At 44.6% G+C, this 25,693-nt stretch overlaps 1 protein-coding gene across 1 annotated transcript in view; it reads left to right on the top strand.

The window, feature by feature from the left end:
* The first annotated feature begins 462 nt into the window (after nt 1-462).
* Nucleotides 463-25,693, top strand: part of NCALD (neurocalcin delta) — a 57,899-nt gene continuing 32,668 nt past the window's right edge. Inside the window, exon 1 of the mRNA XM_050327048.1 lies at nt 463-621. The gene's annotated coding sequence lies outside the window, so the exon portion shown is untranslated. The remainder of the gene's footprint in view (nt 622-25,693) is intronic.

The raw sequence follows: 25,693 nt of genomic DNA on the forward strand, positions 1-25,693 counted from the left end.
GTGACCAAGAATGTGTCTCTGTGGCTATGAATAAAACTTCAGCTGTGTGTCATTGAGAAAGACCCTAATTTTAGCTAGTCCAGCACAGCATTGAGCTGCACGTCACTGAGGTGAACCAGCACACTCGAAGGGCAGAACTTGTGCCCCTCTGCTTGGGCAAACCAGGTGTACAATGGTTTGTTTTCTGCTGGAGGTTGGGGATGCAGGGGGAAGAGGAAGAGAGAAGCGTTTTCTTACAGGGACAGGGTTAAGAGAGCGTCTGGGATGGGACCAGCCCCCGGCGCAGCCAGCTCCAGCAAGCCCGTGGTGTTTGGGTTGTCCGGGCGCCCGTGATGGCTCCAATGTGCGCGCAGTATGACAGATGACCTATTGAAATAATTTCGGAGCAGTGCTGGGGTTGCCAGGACAACCAGTGCTCCCTGGGCCTGCGCCTGGCCATGTGACGGCCGCCTTGACGTCAGCTGGAGGCTGAGCCTGCGGTCCCGGCCGCGCAGTCAAAGCCTTGTGAGAACCCGGTGGATGCTGGATTCATCCCCGCCGCCGCCGCTGCCGCCGCTGCTGCCGATTCTCAGGGGCTGCCAGAGCATGGACTATTAAAAACTTGCATTTCTGCAGTGTGAGGTAACCATTTGCTTTACGTTCTCATCAGGTTTGGATTTTTATTCCTTAAAAAAAAAAGAAAAAGAAAAGAAAAAAAATAGAATAGAAAGCAGCTTATCGTGACTGATATTTTTTTTCACTTGTTTGTTTTGGCTGGAAGTTTGCCTTGATGAACAAGCCCAGCACTATCAGATAAATGCAAAGCAGCTTCCAGTTACTAATTTTGTGTGCAGACTGCAAAACGGAGTTAAATTTAGATTAATGATCCATGAAAGGAGAATAAAATGATATTGTTCTCATTTGACACTTTAAGAATATAAATGAACACGAGTAATCCTAGGCTAATGCATTCGGAAGTTAAAAGAAATGATGTCTAGGTATTGTGTTGATTTGGGCATCCCTACAGCTTTTTTATACCTCTGTTGGAACTTGTAGTTTTTTAATGCTGCCCAATTCAGGCTGGTTTGTACCCAGTGTATTCAGTGAGGGGGAAGCCAGCAGTCAATGCATCCAGGAACAGCGTAAAAGCCAGCTCTCGAAGTTCGAGCATTTAAATCATCTTTGTTCACACGGAGTCCCTGCTCCCCGCGCGCTCTCCGGGATCTCTGCCCCTCTCCTGGGGCACGCGGCACTCTTGACTGTATAATGTTTACAGAGGAAAGGATCAGGAGCTTCCTGAAAAATTATCTGAAATATGCCAAGAGAGCAGCATTGCTGTAACACAGGCTTTTGTCCTTTTTCTCACGCGCACACACAAGGCTCGTTTTCCCCCTTTTTTTTTCTGTTGTGCATTGAGACCAGTTAGAATAGCTAAAAAAAACCAGAACCGCAGTGTGAGCAGCATGATTTTTCAATCACCACAGTGATTGAAAAATTAAATGCTATTTGTGTCTTTTTGTAAAAACAAGAGGGAGTTCGCGTCTGTTTCTGTGCTGCACTTACTCCGAGGTGGCTGTTGTGGGGAAGGAGATCCCAGAGCTCCTGAAGTTTAGTGCCACGGGCTGAGTTTGTGTGGGAACATATAGATTCATTTTAAGAACAGATTACAGCTGAAGCATTGTGTGCGTTGTTTCCTGGAAAAGTATGTTAGATCGTTCTTATCATCTCTAATTATATACTCCTGTTCCCTTCCTCCCAAAGTTCAAAGGGTTTATTGATAATGGTAATGATTCTCCAAAGCAGCTGCCTGTCTGAAACAATCATGGAGCTACAAAACAATTTAAAACACAGAGCAGTAAAAGATTAAAAAAATGCTATTAAAATAATAAAATAATACAAATGTTGTCAAATGAAGCATAAATAATTGTTTCAGAAAGGCAACCAAGACAGACATTAAAACTGAAGACACTTCTCTAAGGAAAGTTATGGCTTAATGCTCTGGATTTCACTGTATTTGACATTCTTAGCAGAACAACAAGGATAAATGCATCTGAAACCTTTAAACCTTTTCACTTGGTGTTATCTCATCAGTTCTTTCCAGTTCAATTCTTTTGCCTAAAACATCAGTGTTTTGGGGGGCTGAGATATTAAAAATTTTCTGTATTAAATTATTCACCTGATGCCGCTGCACTGACTCCTCATGGGTGACTTTCACCAGGGTTTACAGGAGCCCCGCTGCTTCGGTGCAGAGGTGCTATAGCACCCCAAGTACAGCTTTCTCTCGGGGAGTGGGGTTCTCGGTGTCCTTGCCAGGGTGACCCACTTGGGCTGAGTTGGGCATGGCTTCTGCTCAGCTGGCATAGGGATCTACGTTTCAGCCAACAGCAGTCCATCCCCCTCCACCTGCATGTGAGTTCCCCCAGACTCTGGGCAGCAGAGTGGATGAGGAGGGCAGGGAGAGGCGGTCAGTGTGACCCACCACCCTCTGAGATTTGCTTTTTCTCCAGCTTATACTGGTAGAGCAAGTCCAGTGAGGGACTGGGGTATGGAGTATGGGGACAGATTTGAGATGAGCAGCACCTACCATTCAAGGGAAGTCATTCACCCTCATGTCTGAGGGATTTTCCTCCATGTGTAGCTGCAGTCTCCTGCCAGGCTTGACTTGAGTCGTCAGTGTGGCAGTGATGCTCTGTGTGCTGGGGCTTATCCTCATTCATTTAGGCTTGAATAGTGTCCTGTAGCATTTGATGCTTTGAAAACACCTTTAAGGGGAAAAATAATTGATGCAACTTTTGCTCAAGAGCTATTAATTAGAAATATTTTTAAAATAGGTTCCTCATCTCCAGATGGAATGGACATATCTTGCTTTAGCGATACTGAGCAAGTCTTCAAAAGATCCTAACTTGACCTGACAGAGGAGGATGATAAACTGCTTCACGTTGTAGCAGAAGGGTCCCAGACATGTTGTGGCAAGAGGTCTGAGAGACAGTGTTACAGGGGAAGCTGGTGAGTGCCACTGAGGTTGCACAGGGATGTGACCTGCTGTGCGTGTGGAGTCTTTGCACCCTACGTATTCCCCAGGCTTTCTGGCCCTCTCCTGGGGCACAAAGCACTCTTGACTATGTGGTGTTTACAGAGAAAAGGATCAAGAGCTTCCTGAAAAATTATCTGAAATATGCCAAGAGAGCAGCATTGCTGCTAACACAAGCTTTTACCCTTTTACTCACACGCTCACAGAGTGACAGCTCTGTCCCCTCTTGAAAAGTCTTCGGGGGCTTTGGGCATCCTGTCAGTCCAGGAGATGGGGATGGTTGAGCTGCAGTCAGGCAGGCAGGCAGCTCACAGGCAACACCAGAGTCTGCAGCTGGAGGAAGGCACAGGTCCCTGCTCAGCAGAAGAGCAGAGAAGGGTCTGTGAGAGTCATCCTGGAGCTGCATACCTCTGCTCGATGATTTCATGCTCTCGTTTCTGCTGGTCAGCGAAAACTTTTGTACCAAACCCTTTTGACAAGGACTTGAATTTTGCCTTAGCGGTGTGTAAAGTTGCCAGGCAAGGTAACACTAAGCATCCTGCCTTCTGTGCCCTGCCATGGTTTCACCCATCATGGAAAAAGAACAAACAGCCTGTAGGTTCACCTTCCAGTCACCAAGAAAGGGGAAGGTGGTTGCAGCCCCTCCCTCACCTTCTGCCCAGCACCACAACCATGCCACTGCCAAATTGCTTGGACTTGAAATCCTCTGACATAAAGACAAAAACATGAGATGCACATGGGCTTGGCATGAGGAGGGGATGATCTCTTCCAACAGTCTCCTTGTCCATGGTGAAGGGCGAGCAGACCAGCAATTCCTGAGGAATTCAGGCACTTCACCTTAGGAGACACCATGGCAAAAAGCAGGACTGAGATATCCTCATGTCATTTCTCACACAACTGGATACAGCAGGGAAATTAAAAGCAGATAGGAGCTGTTGATGCCTCTCGCCTCATAATAATAACACATTCAAGCCTTTAGTGTGCTCTACCTTGATCTGGTTGAGTTGATGGGTAATAACAATCTAAATTTAGGCTAGAATCATAGTAAAACCTAAAAAAACTTTGCAATGCAGAACACATCTCCTTGAATTTTTCCAAATAGAATGCAATTTCTGCTGTCTTTTTAAAGGTTCTAGCCTCTACCTAGGCAATATTCATTGGGGGAATAAAAGCCTCTGGACATGATGGAATTGTCAGACAGGGGGAACTGATGTTTCAGATGCAATTTTATGATCTTAAATTACTTATTGGTTGGTTACAATTGCTTAAGTTGGTTTCCACTCAGCTACAAATCATTACATTGTGCTAATTTAATGCCTCAACATTAGAGATTTGGCATTTTAACAAACAGTTGTTTTTCCAATTAAACACAGATGCCATGCATAGGGTAATCTGAATGCAAAATAAAAGTTGACCTGGCTGTTGGTTCCAAGCTAAAGCAACAAAAACCCTAACTCTGGAATGTTTTTGGTAGTCATATTTTAGAAATAATCTTCCATGGTGAGCCAAAATCTATGCAGACAGTTATAGCCAGATAACAGTTTAAAAAATAGACTATGTTTTGGCTGTACTTTTGTTGCTGTTAAATTTATCTTCTTAAATAGCAGGGAGTATGAGTTGAGGTTTGAGAAACAGTAATTTTGTAATTATTTTATATGGATCAAATTATTCTGTCATCAAATTTGCATTTCAGACAGCATTACAGTATGAAAATATAATTAGAAACTGTAATTCAGGAATTGCTGAATGCGATATTTCCCAGAGGGAGCACTGTGAAGAAGCTGCCCTCACTACAACTTTAGCAAATGTTGAAATCCTATAGGTGGAAAATGTGAAGGCTGAGTTGTAAAGTTCCTGTCCCTTCTGTGGTCTCCACACGTTGTCAACTTTCTGCCGAACTTCATTTTTTCATAAGATTCATTTCCACAGAAACATCTAATCATTAAGAGCTGAAGGGCTCAGATCCTGTTCTGCTAAATTTCAGTCTGACTGTGCTGATAGCTGCTGAATTGCTTTCAGCCACAAAATGACACTGAGATAATGTAAGGATCTGATTTACATGCAGAAAAGCCAAGAAGCTTGTCGTTTGGTCTGAAATGCTGGTGTTAATTTGCCCAGCACCCGGAATTCCCAGCAAATGCCTCTTTTCACAGAAGACAGCTGAGGATGGGTCTCAGTTTAGCTCTGTTTCTCTCCTTTTGTAATTCCAGGTTTTTCAACATACATGTTCAGAGGGTTGTGCAAAGTTTTGGCTGTATAAATCTCACTCATGTCAATCTTTACAGTTTTTACTATTCTTGTTACAATCTTTAGCTTATCATAGGCATACTAGCTGGAGACAAACACGTCACGTCTATTTTAGTTGGGCTTGTGTTGATAAATTCCATCCACTTTTGTCTGAGACAAACACTTCTTAGGAGAGCATCATCCACAGCCAATTTTTCCCACCACCTTGTTCAGGCACTGGGCAGGTCCCTGTGTGGAACTAAGCCTGTGATGCACAAAGCAAAGCCAGCATTGTGAGGAAGCAGAAGCTGAGTGTGGAGCATACTTGATGCTTTGATGTCCCCATACATCTGTCACAGTCCTGCTGAGAGACAGTCGCAGTGTTATACCAGAGGAAATGTCAGGACAGGAAAAAGGAAAGTGTGGACCTGTGAACCCAGGACTGCATGGATAAATGGGCTGGCTGGTGACATGGTTCCTAGTGACTCAGGGACACTGTCACCCACAGTGTGCTCTGAGGATCAAGACCATTTGCTGTGGCTGCCCAGGGCCATCTTCTTGCACCCACTTGCACTCAGCCCTGTCATTTTTATTGGGTGCTTGGGAGGACGTCTGTCCTGTCGCTCACATTTTGCATGATGCACATCCCACAAGCCTGTGAACACAGGAGCTTCAGGGCATCACTGCAGATGTCCATTTCTGTTAGGGAGGGTGCAGCAAGCTAGGCTGGCTCTTTAGGGACAAGTAGCCTCACCTGGGGTCCAAGTGCTGATGGGGCATGAGCAGTTCCTGAGCATCACATTCGCATTTTTGCACATTTACTTAGAAACTGCAGAGGAGCAGGAGGCAGTATTTCAACCGGCTTTGTCTGCACATGGGAGCTGAAAGGCTTTGAGACAGGTTTATACCTGCCACATTTGTCACAAAGCCTCTTAGCTGTGTGCTGAATTTCATTGTCAAGAGAATGTGACTTAGGGAGTGGGCCAGAGCCAGGCTGTCCAGCTGCAGGGGCATGGTGGACCAGGAGGGATAGGACAAAGTGGGAAGGAGAGCCCTTGACAGGAGTAACTGACCGGCTGCTGGTAGGATGTGGCCAGGGCAGGCTACTGTCGTTTCTGCACTGCTGTGTCTGCCCATGCAGGGAGGTCTGGCAGTGCTGCCCCATGTCCCTGGGCATCTGCGGAACAGGCCAGACGAGACTTGTGTGAAACAGAGCTGTCTGAAGGAGATGGGAGAGTGAAATATGCTTCCCCTGTTAGCAGTGGTGCCCTGTTTAGCTGCTGTGTGATGTAACAGTGGCTTACGGGGCTGCTCTCTCTGCTGGGCGCTGGTTCAAAGTAGGGCTGGAGGAATGCTGCACAGTCGACTCTTGTGCAGTAGCTGCTACCAGAGGACAGAGGCTTTGTCTTTAATAGTTTCATGCTTGTTCTTGTATTTTAGAAGAGATCAGGTTTTGGAGATGTCCAAGATTATGTGTACGAAGGTTTTATTAGACAAGCAGACCAGGTGGTTTACAGGCTATCACTTGAGAGAAGACAACTTACAGCTGAAGAAGGTCAAAGTTAGTTTCTTTCCTTACCAAATTCCCTTACTCCAAGAGCAGGCAGATTATGCTTCACACGACCTTTCTGTGCGTCCTCCAGGACTGCAAACACACAATGGATCCAGCTCATTTGAAGTGTCTAAGTTCAGCTGAATAACAGTCAAAGAGACTTCATCGAGCAATTCAGCCCCAAGAACCTTTAACTCTAAAGAAAATATTCACTTCATGTTGTGTGCATGTTCCTAATCACAAATCCAAGATACCAGGGTGAAGCGAGCACAAAGCCGTTGATTATTTCCACAACTGCTGTGTGCTTTCTATCACAACAGTATTCTTTTGTGCAGAATGGCAGCATGATTGCAGAGTCCTCTTTAGCCTTACTATCTTAGAGAGCCCAGGTCCAATTAGAGCAATTATATCTCAGCAGAAGCACTGTCTGCTGTCCTCTGGACCTGCCTGTCAAGTGTCCTATTCATCGCTGTTTATGTTGTGTGAGGCTTTTCACATAAAGTCGTTCTGACCCAACTGAAACCATCCCATCGGAAGGGTAGCCTGCATTTTTGAAGACTTATTTCACAGGCTGATGTGAACAAGAAGAGTACAAAATTACAGCTGGCCAAGGATACATCTTCAAGTCTAGCCACGTTCTCCTCTTGCTTGAGCATTATTGCTGATTTGATACAGCATGCAGCTTTCACTTTCAATTATTTCACTTCACCCTTCATTTTCAATTACTTTACTGCTAAAAATTGAGAACATTATCAGAATTCACAGCTCTTCCTTGCTATGTTGGAGGGTTTTCTTAATCAAAATCCCCAGTGTGAGTTGCAAGGCATGTAATGTCTGATGGCACATGATATTAAACCACTTACAGCTCTGAGGTCTGGGTGGGACTCTGTGGTCTTTGAGTTATTGAAGAGCTGCTGGGTAGTGGGAACTTCTGTTTTGCTTTACTTCTGCTGTCAGAGCCTGATGAAGGAGCCGAGTGATTCCTGCCAAGGAAGTCCCCCTTGTCACCACTAAGGTAAAAGCTGAGAAGCAGAGCTTGGTGAAAGGCAGAAGTGCTGGGACTTGGGAAGGTCAGGGGCAATGCAAAGAGAAACTCTTTCTGAACAAAAAAACATATTTTTGTTTTTTCATACTTCTCTTGGAAAGGAAAATCCAGGGAGCAGTGTTTAGAGTCTTCTTTCTGAAACAAAATGAACTCTTTTCTGACATTTCAGAAATGAGGTTGCCTGTGAAAGAGCAGCCCCTGTCCTTGCTGCTGGCTCCATGGCATCGCTTGGAGTTCTGTTCAACATGCATAGCAGTGCTCAAGTAGAAAAGGATCACTTTAAGAACTGAAAACATGAGCTCAGACCTTGGTCATTCTTCCTCCAGCCTCATCGGGGCAGTGGCTCCACCACATTTATTTCACATTTTGTCTCTCTTCTCCTTGGTTTTAGCCCACAGGGGAAGGTGTCTGGTTTGTTTTGTCAGGAGGAACTGCAGAGCCGCCTGCAGTGGTGGTCTGGATGTCACCTGTGCCTTCCCTTGGCACAGGCTGCTGCAGGCAGGGGAGTCATGCCAGCTCTGACCAGGGCTGCAAAGAGACCTTGCAGATCTGGTCACACTGGTGACAAGAATAAATGAGAGCTGATGAAACAGCAATATAACATGCTCCATACCAGCTCCATGGGGATCTTGGTGAATTTACTAAAGATAAGTTTATACCATTCACCTGGATCTGCAGCCCTGTCAGATTCAGTATCTTTTCTTGCAGTGATGGCCTTTTCTCTGAGAACCAGGGGCAGTGAGCTACAGTGCTCACCATGGACACATAATGCTTCTGATGGTTCAGTTGTAAAAATACAATTCTTTCAGAGGTGACAACAGGTGAGAGAAACAGGGTGACTGCTTGCCTCACTTTTTCTCTTTATGTTAGATACTGCAACCCTTGCAGAAACCCCCACCTCTGTTCAAAGTGTCTGATTAGAAATTGAAGTGTATTTCACTATTAGTTCAGCATGTGCCAGTTATTAGCAGGTTGTGGTGTTGCTCCTGTACTGACAGCCTGTAGTAGAACAGACCTTTCCTGTGTGCTGCTCCTCCCATACTTGCAGATGGCACTGCAAGCAGAGTAGTGGAGAGGCAGCTGGGAGATAAGAGGTTAAAACAAGCCACGGTTCCAATTTGAGACATTTTCAAAAATAGCAGCTTTTCTTTTGTTTGCTGAATTCCCTATGCTTTTACAGTGCTATTCCCATTATTCATCTCTTTCCCAAAATAACATTTTTAAGCAGAGGAATGGCTTGAGTGGGGAGAGGAGGAGATCTGCAGCCTGAGCGGGACAGCTGCGTGCTCCTGTGTCTGCAATGAGGGATATTTCAGTCTTTCAGGCAATTTTGCTTCCTCAGTGGCAAGCCTGGCAATTCCTTCCTGATAGCTCTCAGTGGTGACTCTTGGGGACAAGCTTCAGCCTCGCACAGCTTGAAGCCTCTGCCCTTGCAGAGAAACATTTATTATTCTTCTTTCAAAGGGGAAGCCTGAACACATCCGAATGGATTCATGCTACAGGGGTATATGTTCATGCCAGCATAGGGTGGGAAGGTGTCTTTCAGGCAGCATGCTCATGCTGTCCAGCATTTTTGTAGCTCAACTTGACCAGAAGCATTTCTGGTGGATGCTCCATTGAAGGAGAAGTAAGGGGTGCTTTTTGGAAAATAAGCCCAAGGCATCCAGGACTTGTGATGCAGGCAGATTCCACTGAGCCAAGATGCAGCTCCAGCCCTCAAAGCACCTTGTGTGTCCCATTCTTGATTGCTGGCCTGGGGAAGCAGCTGCTCTGGAGGGGCTCCCTGACAGCACACACAAGGGCTGGCCGGGGACACCCCTCACTCATCCCTCGCAGTCAGGCATGCAGCCAAACACAAACACCATGAGCTCCAGAAACAGGTGCCAGCAACCTTCCCCTGGGGTTGTAGGGAGGGATGGTAGAAAAGAAGTCCTGAGAGGAATTAAAAATTGAATGCTGATGGCAGCAGCTTGCTGTCACCACATCCTAGCAATTCATCTTCACCGTGGCTGGCCTGACGCCCAAGCGATGAGCAGGAGCAGAGGAGCGTCCCATTCTCACTGCCCTCACTGGAGAACATCCAGCTCTCGTGAGGTCTTTGTGGGTAGATGAGGATGAGCTGCCCCTGACCCTGGCTGCATGTACACAGGACCCACTAGAGCCAGCAGCACATGCCTCTTTGTGGAAATCCCCAGAGCCATAGTGAAAGGCCAACTGGAGGTGGCCAGACCCAGATGAGTCACATGCCTATTGGACAGATGCTGCTGTCCAAGTATGGGGTGGTGGAGAGCTGAACCACAGCCCCCTCTCTGTCTGAGATCAGGAATAACCCCAAGCAACAGGTTTGCTTAGAGCAGGTGGAGGCTGAGCCCACAGGAGCTGGGATATGGGGTGCAAGGGTCAAGCCTACCAAGGTTGGTATTTGGGCATACAAGGACGGAGCCCCAGGGGCATTTGGCCCTCCTTGGTATTCAGTCCAGCTCTTTGGTGTGCAAATGTCCTGAAACCACTTCAGAGCCACAGCAAGCCCATCACTGAGCCCCAGGCCACTTGCAGACTGTGTACCAAGTGTGCAGACTGTGTACCAAGTGATTGGACCTTGGGTCTAGTTTATAATCCCCTCTCAATATCCCCCACTAGGTAAGAGTTTGCTTCCCCCAAGCCTTGGTATTTCTTGATTTGGCATTGACATTCAAGTAGGTGACAAACTATCCAGTTTCCTGTGATAATGACTGTCTGTACTGCGGCTGCTGGCTGTGTCCATACTGCACGAAAAAGGGAGCAACCCCAGGAGCAGGAGCTCAGTACTTGAAACCTCTCTCTGTCTGCAGTGGTCTCTGTCCCAGTTTAGCTCTCAGCCAGTTCATATCCTCCCAGCCTGCAGCACTGGGCCTCTTCCATGGGGCAAATGGCACATGGTCTCCCTTGAGGAGGGTGCAGAGTTCAATACCATGGGTGAGGGAACTGCTGTTCCAGTTGGTCCTCCATGCTGAGGAAGCCACCCAAACACATTTACTTTGTAGACACAGGTGATATAGTAAATGTTATTATGCATAACTGGGTGGGAATCCTGGGAGAAAAAAAAACACCTTAAGAATAGAAAAGTGTTTTTTCTGAAGCCTAGGTCTAGGTAGAGCTTATGAGCTTCAAGCTCTCACCACGGCCACCAGCAGGAAATCAGCCCACTGGTGCATGACAAAAAGGCTGGCAGCTCTAGTCTGTCAACCAAAGCAGTGGGGCTCTAATAGGACCGAAGTGGAGGAAGTGAGGAACCAGGCTGGAAGGAAGGATAAAGAAAAACCTTTGATTTACAGAGAAACAGGCTCTTCACTCATCTGTCTGTACAGAGGGACATTATCATGTACACTGCTGACTGACTCTTTAAAAAGTGTGGGATTGATGCTGATTTCTTATCGTACCTCAAAACACACACTTTGCCCTGTATGGTTCAGTTTTAATCCTTTCCTAGTTTACAATCCATTTAATTTTAAGATGAGAAAATTGCAGAGGTCAGTATCCAATACTACACCTCTTCTGCTCCCCAGTTTCTCCAGAATGAGTAAATTATTATCATCTGTATTAACCTTCTCAATGAGAGACCAACATGATCCACTTTTCTAATGCTGTGTCATGCCTAATATCTGTTTTCCAAACCCTCCATTGCCTGAAGTGGGCATTGTGCACTGCATGATGCCTCTCCCAGCATCTCAGGAGCCTGCCCAGTCCCCCAGCCCCATGCTCAGCACTGTCTCTGCCACATGGCACTGCCAGGTATTTCTTGTTTCCCTCTACAAAGAGGGAAGTGGTGTCCAGGTGCTCTCTTCATAAAACTTCAGGGTTGAAAGAGGTCAAAAGCAAAGGAGGTTTCTGACTGCAGTTTTCTCCCAGCACTTCTGGCTTTTTTGAATTCAACCTTTATGGTGTTGACTTGGAGCATAATGTCAGTAGGGTTTGAGAGCCAGGGGAGCATTTGCTTTTCAGGTAGGTTTGTTTGTTTTAATTACTTCCTCTGTTAGACAGAGAGTGTTTTCCCCTTTCCCTGGATTTCCCAGTCAGGTCTGGCTGCCCATGCCTCTGTCCTGGTGCAGCAGCCTCCTGTCCATGTGACCATCTTTGTGGCTGGTGGGATGGGACTTGCCTTCCACCTCCCTATGTGCTGGAAATGCAGCTCATTTAACAGATGCCACGCAGAGGTAGGCTACGTCACTTGGCAGATGGGAAAATCTGTCACTCTGAGACTATTTAGGCGAGGGGCGTCATTTAAACCCCTCCACGATTCATTTGTCACCCCTGGCAAATCATTTAGTGTCAGTGGCTGTCCTGGTCAGATGAATTTGACCAACTACAGTGTCTTGGCAGGTGCTTTCATGGACGCTGTTGCATGGAACTCTGATATTATTTGCAGATTTACATCACAGTCCTGCAGAGAATGAGCATATTGGCTGGAAACTTTTGAACAGTGGGGTTTTAGCAAGGCAGATTGCAGCTTTTAGTAAAGCAGGACTTGGACAGGACTGTGTGAAAGCATAAGGTTTTCCCCTTTCACTTGCAAACAGGAGCTGCTCTTATTGCTCCACATAATACAGGGGATTTAGGAAGACTAGCATTAAGACATTTTTTCAGAGTCATTGAATATGTTTTAATCCTTATTAGCCTTGAGCAATTGGCTCCCAGTGAACTCATGGAAGGATAGGTATAATTAAAGATCTGTCTTGCGCAGCCTGCTGTGCATTTATAGCTCCACAACTGCTCTCGGTAGTGAAAGAGAAATATGTCTTTCAAAAGAAAGCACAACAACAGGAAATATTTCTTTCACGAATATGAACACAAGGGTTTCTTCCAAGAATCATCAGATAATAGCAAAAAGTTGCTTAAATTTCTAGTTCCACTAAGCACCTGGTTCTAATCTACAATTCCTTGACTTTGTTAACTTTTTAACTCAAATGTGATCCTATTTTAAGACACTGTTGTTTCATCTGATAATAGAAGTCTATTTGACCATCTGTGTGTTTCATCAGTGTTTGCATTTCTTGTTCTGTGTCATAATTTACATTTTTCTTCAATCTTTCCACTGAAGAATCAGGGTTGTCCTGAATCCAATCAAATTGCTGCTGCTCAATTGGATGTAACTCCCTACTCCTTGCTATTTAAAGTTGGATACCTAATTATGCTGGGGGGTAATTTTGGTCAAGATTTCACAGAGTGCTAAATTTGTCTGCACAGACAATATAGTGAGAGTTTTTTCTCCCAGCTGTTGCTGAGATCCTCCACCAAATCCATTGCAGAGGTTTATGATCGCTGCCTCTCAGGTGTCTGGCACAAATGGAAGTGGTGCCGTTGTGGGACATGCTCATTACCTCAGGCATTAGCCTTGAGAAGTGCTGGGTAATTGCATAGTTTGTCATGTCTGTTTAAGCATATTATTCCTGAAACTGCTCCTCCTCCAATCAATAAAAGACTTCATAAAATTGTATAAACATATTAAGAAAAATGTGATTTACTCAAGGAATCTTTATTGCATTTCATTATAAACCGCTGAATCTAATATACAAAGAAGATCACTTTAATTATAAGTGAACAAAAGAAAGATCTACTCTATGTTCCCATTAGGCAACTATCAGCAACATGCACCTTCTCCATCTAATGTGATTACATAAAGTAATTAGATTTCGTAGTTCTAATGGGAACAGCAGTTAACTATAATACACCCCAGAGAAACTGGCATTAGATGGATTTGTTAGGTGCTGTGGTATCTGTTCTCAGCAGTTTTTTCTTGCGCTGGGGAAACTCATGAGATAGCCAAAGGTAGGCAGAGAGTTCAGATGATGGACTGCTGATCTCCTCATCTCTTCTTTAACCAATTTCACTGCACTCAGTGCTGCCCTCTGGAAGTTCATCAGATAGCAGAGAACTGTGGTGGTCCTCTTTGCTTGCAGACCCATGCGTGGCTTGTTTTTGTTTTACAAAGTGAAGTGCTTTGGTGCCATTCACTGTTTTGTACTTTACTGGTATTTCACCAGAATGAGTAAATCATCCTGGGCAGACAATTTTCTGAGGAAGAAAAAGGAAAGCTCAGTCCAAGGTGACATCCTAGAGGAAGAGCTCCCTGCCACTGTGTTCTTCCCCGTTAAGTGGACATCTGACAACTGAGTGAAGGTTTGATAAGGAGAGGGATTCCTCCATGTCTGTCATAGTGTGGCTTGGGAGGCAACATGAGTTAACATGGTGCCTTCCCACTGTCACAACTGAGACAGTCCTGGGCATGCCCTGGTGCAGAAGGATGGCTGTCAGGAGGTTTAAGTGCCTACAGCCTCTGTGCCCTGGTAGGGTCAAGTATCTGATTAGAGTCTGTTCTGTGCCATCCCTCTGTGAGTCTCTACCAATCCAGGAACCTTCAAAACTGACCTCAGCTGGTTCGGGAACACAGGACCAGCTGACACAAAAAGCCAAACAGATGAAAAAATTGTTTTCTCCCTCTTCTTGTACATCAGTTCAGTCAACACTGAAATGCAGCTATCAACCAGTAATCTTTGTGGTCAGAAGTCTTCAGATGAAAAAGGGATCACAATAAGGAAGTAAAACTTTGTAGAAAGCATGAATTACTCTACTCCATCACTACTGAATAGAGACCAGTCACATAACTCCCTTTCACAGAAAATTAAAAACTTGCTATTTCACGATTTGGACAACATAGTCTGCTAATCCTCTTGACTTCAAGGTTAAGCCCAATCAGCTGTGAATTTTATTGAGGTTACTAGTAAATCTTAATTTCAATTAAATTTTTTGCAGTAATCGTATTGCTGCTCTCAGTTCCGTCTGTTGCTTGAGCTGACAGAGCTGGCCAGTTTTCCTGACCTGTCTGCTGTGTCCTGGCACTCGTTCCTCTGCTTGCATAAACCTCCACTCATATTCGTGCCACTGCCCTTGACTGATGTGCAGTGGTGGGTGATTACATACTGCAGACAAGACAGAGACATCGCAAACATATTTACTTAATATCGCTGCCTTTGGCTCTCCTTTGTGCCAGAAAGACTCTGCCCACTGCAAGAAGCACACTTGTTTTCCAGAAGGCAGGACAGTAGAGGACCTTCTGACTCCTCTAGGCCACTGCAGGTATCTATGTCATATAGACCTTACTTGTGGATTTTTCAAGTTGCATTTTCACATGAGCTAGTCTGTTTGTCTTGTGATCTTTGAAGAAGGCTGTTCCACAGACTTCACTGCTCCAGTGGTTTGAGATTTGCTTCTCATTCCCAGCCAGAATTTATTATGGGTAGTTTATACTCATTTGTTCTTGTGCCAGCATTGTCCTTCAGTTTAAACAGTTTTTCTCCTTCCCTAGTGTTTACCCCCTCTGATGTATTTATAGACTACAACCATATCCCCTCTTGGCCTTTCTTTAGCTAGGCTAAACAGCTGAGTGCCTCTGGTCTCCTCTGAGAACACAGGCTTTCCATTCCCTTATTTGGCTTAATAGCCCTGCTCTGCAGCCATTGTAGCCCAAAATCCCTGTTCCTCAGCATGCTTTCCTGGCCATGTACTAAGGTAATCCAGGTGAGCCCTCATATTTCCAAAATGTTTTCATTAATAGTATTGGTACTTCACCATCCCTGGACTCACCAGATCACTCTCAGCAGGTACGCTAGAAAGCATAACGTGTCTCCTGCATGACATGTCACGTTGGTGTTTTCCTATTATCTTATGACTATGTAAGATCTCCAGCTCTTCCTCCTGCTCCATCATTTCTAGTTAAAAGCATCAATTCTTCCTATTGATCCCTCATTGCATTTTGCAATAACGAATTTCTTCTCTTTGCACTATTCCAGTGCTAAAATTGTCCCATTCTTCTTGTGTGGTAGTCTTAGCTTGTCCAGCTGATGGTGCCTCTCACCTTGGTGTCATTGGTAACTGCACTACTTTGAGATTATGCATCATGGTTATTAATGAAAAAGTGCAGCTACATACATCCCAAGACTCATCTTGGAAGAGTCCTACTGTAACTATCTTTTACCTGAGATTTCCCCTTTCATTTCAATCCACGATCCTGAAAGAGAAAATATTTGTCTGACTCTTCTAGCACATCCCCTAGAGATATTATTTGCTTTGATTTTAATCAAATACATCTAATACATCTAAATAACTATTAAAAATGAGTACTTATGTGCTGGTTTGAAAGCCAGAGCAGGCAGACTTTCTACAGGGTTTCCATATAAGGTCAGTTCTGCCAAGAAAACTTCAGTTCTAACCTCTAACATTTCTACAACTTAGTCTGAGATCTCTCTTTAGCAGCACTTGCCAATTGTGGTACTCAAGTCGGGGTGTGAGCAGATGTGTTTTGCTCTGCTTCAGTCTCCCGGTGGGTTATGAAGCCAAATTCAAGATTCAAATGACTACACTTATTTTTCAGACTTAGTAACTTTTTTTTTAATGTGAATTTGGAATGGGATGAAAATTCTTTTGTGTTCTGGCCTGTGTCCATCAGATCTTGGCCTGCAGATGAATAGCAAAAATGATATTTGTACCCTTTACATTCAAAATGTGTGAGACTATAAATATCTTGTAGTCCTAAAACATTCCTTCTAGTTCTTCAATTAAGATTGTGATACTACTCCTGCAACATCGCCCTGTGATTCCTAACAAAGATCTGACTGTCTTCTCTTCTTCTTTGTGCAGAAGGGTTTAGAGACTTTTGGAGAAGTTGGTGCTGACATCCCACAAACCAAAGAACAGAGCTACTTCTCTTTTAGGCTCAAATAGAGCCACAGAGAAGAAATTATTGAATATTTAGCTGCCCTTTTGATGACAGGAAAAGCAGTCCTTGTCCTCCTTTCCATGAGCAGTTCAAGTTCTGGATATTCAGTGTTAGCAGCTAATTCTTCTGAGTATATTGTATAAATTAGAACTGAATTAACTGAATGAGAACTAGTTCCTTTAAAAAGAAGAGGAAAATGGAAGGGGAAAAAGAAGAGGAAAAAGAAGAGAAAAAGGCCTTCAGAAATATAGACTCAATCTAGTTAAGTTTGTTTCCTGCATTATAATTTAGCTATTTTTAATTAACATTATAGCCTTGTCTGATCTGAAGAATAAGCTTTCATCTTTGCATATTGAGGGCTGGCTGAAAAGCCTTGACTTAGTGCTGCATCTGAGATGTTGTAAAGGCAAGGACCAGATACTCCTGTGACATCCCAAACTTCACCGTACTTGCGTGGTGGACTTGCTTATCATGGATGCAGCTCTAATAATAATTGATTTGAAGATTTGTCTGCTGAGCAATCAAGTAGAAAACGCTTTATTTTGGCATGAGGTTGCATTTTTCCAGCTATTTTCGCTAAAATGAAGGAAGTCCACATCAAGAAGAAATTACATGACTCAATCTGACATTGGATGTTGAGCAAACTGAGACCATGCTCTCCTTAAACAGTTTTGTGAAACTAGCCTCCGATATTTCTGTTTCTGCCTGACACCAGACCACGAATTTGGAGTTTGTTCAGTCACTGTCTGGACTTGAGAGATGATATTGACTAGATTTCCACAGCTTGTATAGAGACTGTGAAATTTAGGTTTCTGAATCCAGAGTTTTCTGTAGGTAACTAATGTGGAGAGTTTGATATTAAAATGATCCCTTCCTGAGCTGTTGTCAAAGGATGTAACTTGTTACAGGTTGATTCTAGATTCAAAGCATGCATTATGTGCCTGCACACACCCAGTTAGCCCTGTTGCTCTGTTCAGGCAAAACTGAGGGCTGTAGCTGTGAATGCCCAGTGGCAGATCCCTTTCTTCAAGGAAGCTCCTTCTGATCTGAACCCAGCAAAGGGACACTTTTGCTGGTCTCTGCCTCTCCTGTCAATACAAGACACAGGCTGAAGATAAGCAGAGCCAGACGGCTGGGTCCCCAGTGCATACAGCGCTCATGGTGTCAGTCAGAGATGTCTGTGGGAGCTGCAGCCCCCAAACCAACCTACTGGTTAGTGCAGAGTCACAGTGTGCACCCAGGTGCCTGGAGCCAAGCTTCTCTCCCTTTATTCCCTTCCCAGGGCATCATCTGTTGCTGAGAAACTTGGATGTAGGAAGCATCCAAACCAAAAGCACAGGGAGGGGACTGTACCAGACAGCAGCTGGTTAGCACCTCAAAGGGAAGACTGAGTTCCTTGTATCTGACAATTGAGATGCAGGCAGTCACTTTATTGACAGAATTAGTTCATATTCCAGTCCATCATGTGTACAGATAATGCACTCTGGGATTAAGCTACTGTAGCAATAAATTTCCTAACCTAATTTTAAAAGATAAAAGCTCCAGTGAAGTGAGGCTTCATGGCACACTCCACTCCATTCAATTTCCAGTGCTTCAGGGGAGCAGGCAAGAAAGCCCTCCCTCAGGTTGCTGTTCTGCACCTCTGACCTCCTCCTCTGAAAGCAAATCTTCCAGGGAAGGAAATAGAGCAGCACTAAATCTTTCCTCCCTCTGGGTACCAGCATCTGCTGTCACTCTTTGCAGCTCACGTGAAAGGTCATAGAGAGCAGGGCTCTGAGAAGCCCTTCGAGTAAAATAAGGAGGAGTGCTGTCCTGCCTCCCCTTGTCCCCTTCCTCCCCACTTCAGTTCCTGACCACCCTACTCTCCCCATGAGTTTTGGATAGCCACAAGCACTGCCACTGGACAGTCCAGTGCCTGGACCTTTGAACTGGAAACAGGCATAGTTTCTGAGTCCTGGTGGCACATAAGATGCTGATTTCCACAGGCTGTCGTACGTCAGCATCGGAAGGAGGAGGGAGAGAGCAGCCTATGGCACAGCAGTGCTGGGTAATATCTTAGGGCTTTGTTCGTGTTTTGGAGTGGAGGGAGGGCTGAATGCGCTGGGCATCGCACAAGGTCTGATGGTGTCTGGGGATTGCTCGGTACCCACAGGCCTCTTGTGGCAGCAGTAGAGGGACAGAGATGGCAGCCAGTAAGGAAACCCCAAGAGCTGAGCATTTTAGGCTGGATGGCAGTTCACACCTCCTCATGGGGAACTTTTGAACTTGTCCATCTCTGCAGCCTCAGAGGTGGAAATGGCTCTACCACAGTGTGGTCAAGCCCCAGGGGACAAGGTGGTTGCGTGTGCATAGGGCAGCTGTGCACAGAGGCAGTCAGGTGTTCTGTGCTCCCCACCCCTGCAAGGCATTGCAAGTCACAGAATCAGAAAATAGTTTGGGTTGCAAGGGACCTTTAAAGGTCATCTAGTCCAACCCCCAAGTCTTAACAGGTCATTGATTTTCATTCATGATTGAGCTGCCTTGCATTGCTAGTGAGACCAAAGATTCTTATGCAACTTCACTGAATTAAATTCTTCATCTGGCCATGCTGCAAGGATGGCATTGTTAGAAACCACAGGCATGAAGCCCATGTAATGCTGGTGGCAGTAGCTTTATTTCTCTTGGCCATGGTAGGGAAGTTCGTAAGCTACACCAAACTTCCCTGAGCAATTGGTTGTCTTCACATTTGAAAAGGCAGCATTTACATAGCAGGCTCCAGCAGCGTTCTTGGTACATGCTAGTTTAACATGATTTTAAATCATTGATCAGGACAAAAAAAAATCTATGTGTTAGTGTGTTGTCTTCCTTTATGATGGCCAAAATGTACAATGCTCTGAACAGTGGGCTAAAAGCATCTGTATTAAGAAGACAGTGGCATCTTGTTCATTTGGAAACCCACAAAAAAAAATATACATAGCTTCTATATTAGCAAAATCCAAATAAATTAGTACTGTTTGTGCTGTTTGAGTGCTTATAGTGCAGTTCAAAGGGAAATCACACAAAAAAAGGTAATGTTCTCAGGCACTCATGGCCTGCCCATAATTGTTGCCTGCACAGAAAGATGCAGCAGCCTTTTACTTGTACCAGCTTAACAGCTGGTCTCCAGCCAGCAGCTGAAGTTCACCCCAGTTATATGTGAACCTCAGACAAGGTTTACAGGAAGTCTTCAAAAATACTAGTTGATGGTTTCAGTAGGGTTCAGCAGCACCAGCTCCCCAGCCCTTCCTTTGTCTGCTTATTTTCATATCTTCATTTCACCATGCGTATTTCAAAGTGGAGTGTTTGCAATTTTTTTAGGAACCACTGCTGATAGTAGGAAGTTGAGCGGACAAATGCTTTTTGCCTGGTTTCTTTGGCCAATATGCACATTGCTTACAAGCTCCCCTTTAAAATAGCTGTCACACAGGTGTATAAAGCGCTCAGAGAAGCCCTTTCCTTCAGTGCTGGCTCTTGGTGCAAGCGGTTCCAGTCATCCAGTCATCTGGTTATGAGTTCTGTGCACAACACATCCCTGTTATCCTCCTCCACCCTTGCCTCAGCTTATCCTGCCCCTATCTGCTGTGATTTTTATTTTATTGGGTTTTGTTTGATTAATGGTCTTCTTCTCCACTTGTGCCTGAGGATCTGCAGTGTCTAGTGGGATGAAAGGTGGGGTGGACAATCCAAGCCATGGCCACAGGCAGGACAGTGTTAGAAGAGGCACTGGTGGCAGCAGGCCAGTGAGTGGGGTGTGATAAGGGAAGGTGTTTTTAAGGAATCACATCAGTCTCTGTCAGTTCTCTCTCAGCCAAGCCAAGGAGGTCTCCAGGCTCAGTTCTTCAAGATCTTCCAGAAATGCTGCTGGTAGCTGCTGGGCTTCACTCTGGCGTAAGCAGCTATCACTTCACTGATCTAAGGGAGGAAGACAGCTGCATGTTAGGGGAGGATCTGGCCCAGTTCCATCATGCTGTGTTGCCATTTTCCACAAAAGCATTTACCAGGAATTGTTCCGGCCCCTTGCCAAAAAAGAGCAGTTTTTCTTCCTTCAAATAAGAGTGAATGTAGAATTTGAACTACATATATGTATTCTTATACATATGGTAGTTTCTCACAATAAATGTGCCACATTTATTGTAAGATGAAATTATATTAGAGGGACCAGCACACGCGTCAAAGCTTTGATTGTAAACTTCCAGCTCAGGGAAGGAGATGAGCAATCTTTATGTTCAATTATGACTGCAGATATTTCCTTTTTCCTAAGCTAGTGTCTGTTACCATGGCCACAACCCTCAGAATTTTCTAGTTATTTTAAAATCATTACTAGGAGTGAAAGAACAGATGTTTAATTACATTCTTCTTATTCCATTCACTAGGTACAGCTGACATTTTAGGACTTCTCCATAAAAAAATTAATCCTTTTTTATTGTTTATCATTCTCCTAGGGAAAAATAGAAAGAAGTTAATTAATATGTACCAGTATGCATTTTGTATACAACTTCTAAGTATGAGTGAGGAAACAAGTTTCTTGACATTTTAAAGACTGATTATTAGACTGGTGTCGGTAGCAGTCAGAGGTAAGTGAAAGCCATGCCGTAGAAAATAGACCAGAAGCTGCCAGTTCTTGTCCTGGCCCCTGACAGTCCCAAAGGACTGAGCATTTGAACACTCTGGTTTCCATCCAAAGAGACACTGTTGAGCCTGAGCCCCTGTCTCCATGTATTTGCACATCACCGGCAGAGTCCTGCATGGGCCCTGCTGCTCGTGTGTTATGACTGTAGGTACACTCTCAGTGTCCCCACTGTGCATACAATCCTCTGGGATTTATCAAAACACAAGACCTCACAAGAAACTTCTTCTCCACCACATTGTGGCATTTCATGCTTTGTGACAAAAGACAGTAATTACTTAGGAGATTGCTCAGCCAACAGGACTGCAGTACATGTGGTCCCCTAGATCTCTCATGGACTCCTCATACTATGTTCCTCTTGTTACCACTTGTTACCACTTGTGTCACAGTATAGAAGATCTGTTCATTAAAGGTTTCTGGACTTAGGGTTACCTGAGTTTAACATTTTGTCTCTAATGGTGGTGATCCCAGTATGTGATGAATGTGGTGCCTTGGCATCTCCCTGTGCACACCTCCCTGATAGACTCTCTCAGGCCAACTTGATCATAAGAAAGATCAAGTATGATGTGCTGAATCTTACTGAGACTGGTATGTAATTTGGTTTACATTGAGAAATGTGACAAAAACACAACCTCAGATGTCTGCACACTTCCAGGGAAAAATGGCTGCGAGCAGGCACTTTTGGATGTTTGGCTTGAGCACACTTGGATGGAGGGATCCTACTTCTCATTCCACTCTCACTGTTTAAACTTATTTAGATCTGTGTCTTGTAGCTTTGTGCCTGAGCTCTTCACCAAAGACTTCCTTGGTGGACTGAAGTGTTGGGAAGGTGAATGCCCTAGAGAACTGCATCATGAGATGTGAATTCACATCTCCATATTCAGACTGCTCTCCCATTCCCTTCCACAGACAGTTGCTCTAGACAAATGCTGTTTAACTCCCTCTTTAGTATTTTCTTGACTTGGAGCTGCTAGATATCAGCTTTCTGACAAGTTAGGAGATTTCATTTTTTTGCTGTTGTTGCTCAGCTCCTCTTGGTGGTGGAGTTTGCTCTAGCTAGTACTGCTAATAACTTGAAGCTGTTCGTGTACTAAGCTGATATAATCTCATCAACAATTATGCTGATGAACACTGATTTTAATATTGTGCAAACTGGAGCAAAGAACAGTGCTGTCTTTCCCTCAAAAGCAGACCTCAGGCTATGAAGGGAGACCCAGCATGGAATTTTCACTGAAACCCTAAATGGAAACAGAGATGCCAAGACGGGGAATTTAAGTCAAGGCCAGTGGCTGCAGAAAGTCCCACGATGAGAGGTGTGGTCAGTGTCCAGCAGCTTCTCACCATCCCTGCTACCGTGTAATGCTTACAGGATCTCACCCACACAGCTGCTGTGGGGTAGGCAGGGGAAGAGCTGACCAGCGATGGATGTGCCTCTCAGCCATGGTGGGGAGTGGGCTGGCTGCCCAACAGCCCCCTCTGACCGTGGTTGGCTGTCATGCTGCCTTTGTTTTTGGTTATGCAATTATTTTGCTAAGTTGCAATCCCTTGTGTTGCTGTAAAAGCTGCTTTTGTCTGTGCAGCCTCTGTAATTAAATATGTCCCCTCTCGTTATATCATGCCTGCAGTTCACTATCCACTATCCAAAACTTCCATGTCCTTACAGTTTTTCTCATTTGCCTGTTTCTCATGGGTGTCAGTGTCATTTCCGTGGTGGCAGTGAGTCCAGCTGATAGAGGGCTTGAGCTTTGGGCTGTAGGAACTGATTCTTCCTACAACAGTAGTATAATGCTACAGACTTATTCTAAATAATTTGGTGAGTTATTCTAAATAACTCAGCCACCTAGCCTGGCTGGTCAGTGTAGGACAGAAACAACCTGCTACCTACATAGAGCAGAAACATAATCACCCTGAAGCAGGAAAGGAGGCAGGAGGGCAGCACATTCTTAGGCAATCCATTACTTTAAGGCACATTTTTGTTTTGCAGTGATGGAAGAGGAGCAAGTGCCTTGCTTCCAACATCTGCTTCACGCTCCATGCATGACTGATCACATCTCTTACTGCAGCAGCTCAACAGAGCTGCAGCCCCAAGGTCATGTGAAGGTGCTGTTGGTTCTGTGCAAAGCAGCTCTGACAGCTGACCTCGGATCTGTCCCATCTAACAGTTCTGAGGGACCCCTTTGATTCTCTCCTCTGGGCATTCACAGTTCAGTCTACCATCCCACTTCTGCAGCCTGCTTCCCACTCTGGGTTTGTACTGACCTACCTGGTAACCTAATCAGGAGGTGTCGTGTTTTCTCCTTCGGGAAGTGTATCCATCTTTCTATGTTATTGAAGTTAATGCTCTATATATGCACATGTATTGTATACATGTACATATACATACATAGCGCGAAAAGACAAGGGTGAATTTTCAAAGTCGAATAGTTGGAAATGTTGAAATTTAGGTGATCTGTGCTTTTATCTCTCAGCTCTTCTGGTCTGCAATTACTTTCATATAATAAGAGTATATATATTAATGCAGTCGGGTATGACTTTCCATTATGCTTCATTTTTGTGACACCCCCTTGGAAAGTAGTTGCAGAAATCCAAGAGTGAATAATCTTTATGAATAAGGAAGATTGCTTTAGAAGGGGAATTTACTTATAACTCAAAAGCTGTGTACATGTGAGTCTTTAATTCAGTCCTTCCTCAGATGTAGAGAGGATCTTGCAAATTGGTGGAATCTCCCCTGCATTGTATCTCAACTTTCCCCCCCCGCCAAAAAAAAGAGTTTGAGTGTACAAGGGCCTTACATGCATTACTATCTCATAAAGTGGAGCCCCTGGTGGTGTAGTGGTAAGGGTGCGGCGCTGTCACTGCCGAGACCCGGGTTCGATTCCCGGTCAGGGCCACTCCTGGGCAGATGGAGCTCGTTAGCCCTTAAAAGGCAACCCACCTACGTCCTAAGGACCTCGCTGCCACCGTCCAAGCTCGCTTGGCCCCGGCAGACGAACCTTAGGATTAAAGGGTGGGCTCAGTTCCGCGCACACTGTGTCTCACCTAAAAAATCCACTGCGCAGGCTGGAAGGTGTAAAGACCTTCCCCGGATCTTTGCTCGCAAAGACTGGCCATTATTATTATTATTATCCCATTATTATTATTATTATCCCATTCTCCTGTTTAACTGAGTGTGGTCCTGTGACTATCTCAAGAACTATCTGGAGAGCTTCCTATTTTGAACAACCCAGTCTGTGTGTCTTTCTCAGAGAAGATGCATCCTTGTTCCATGGTGATTACAATGCACCTTTCAGTATGGTCTCAGTGTGTTTCTAGAAGATCATCTCATTGAGGAGCCATAGTTTCCTCTGTGGATGAACAACTCTACATATTTTTCAGTCAAATTTTAGTTAAACATGCTTCTGTTGTCAGCTAGCTTTGTAAATGAATGGGTTTGGAATATATAAGAGCTGCAGAGCTCCCAGATGAAAAACTTGATGTCTCAAATGGCCATTCAATGGATACAAGAGTGGTAATCTGCTGAGACAGACTTCTGCAGAAAAAAAAATCAACAGAATGATGCTTTTTTATTTGAGATTACTTTCAAAGTTCACATACAGGGGCTCCTTTCTTTGAGCATCTCACGCATATTCTGAAGAAAGAATACTTTAAAGATAAACCTGAGCTGTCTGATCTTCCCTGAGCATCCTTGTTTACTTTGAGCCCACTTCAAAGCTGTGCCTAAAAGGACTGGTATTTAATAAAGAGTAAAATTAGATTCTAGGTGAATTATGTAAAATACTGGGATGTCCATGCTTGTGATTGTCCAGGGGGAGCTGGACAGCACATGCTGTGCTCATTGTAAGGCCCCACATGCTGCCTGGCACAGAGGGCATTTGGAGGTATGTCCTTAAGTGGCGGGTACATGTTTGGAAGTTCTGCCTTCTACCGTGGGGCAGAAAGAAATAAATGTGTGTGTAGATGAACAACTCCGACCTCCTAGCTGATAAGATGATGGCTGAACTGAACATCCTCTTGTCTGCGAGGTGTGTGTGTATAGCCCTGTTACAGCTCTCGGGGTTGCTGTCTCCTTTTCTTCATCGTAATCAATCAAGAATTAGACAAGTGATCATGTGTGCACGGACATACCTGCCCACAGAGTGTGAAACAAGTGTCACCATGATGGTTTAAGAGTATAAGAGATTTGTAATGGAGATAATATTTTTATTACATTAGTTTATATGCTCTGAAAAAGCAGAATGTACCTTTGGCATACACTGTTGAGTGTTACAGGCTGGTATCTACGTGGAAAAATCATTATAGAATTTCTGCCCAGACTGTAATGAGGTCACACCTGGAAATAAATTTTTCTTGAGGTCTCCTGCTTGGCTTCAAGTAGCCTCCATCCTTGCCCAGTTCATCACCTGAATTCAATTGTCCCAAGAACCAAGTAGCATCAGGTGAAATCAGGCCTTTCCAAAGCCCCC

This window comes from Myiozetetes cayanensis, unplaced genomic scaffold, assembly GCF_022539395.1.
Source record: "Myiozetetes cayanensis isolate MyiCay16 unplaced genomic scaffold, myiCay2020 scf1, whole genome shotgun sequence".
NCBI classification, from domain to species: domain Eukaryota; kingdom Metazoa; phylum Chordata; class Aves; order Passeriformes; family Tyrannidae; genus Myiozetetes; species Myiozetetes cayanensis.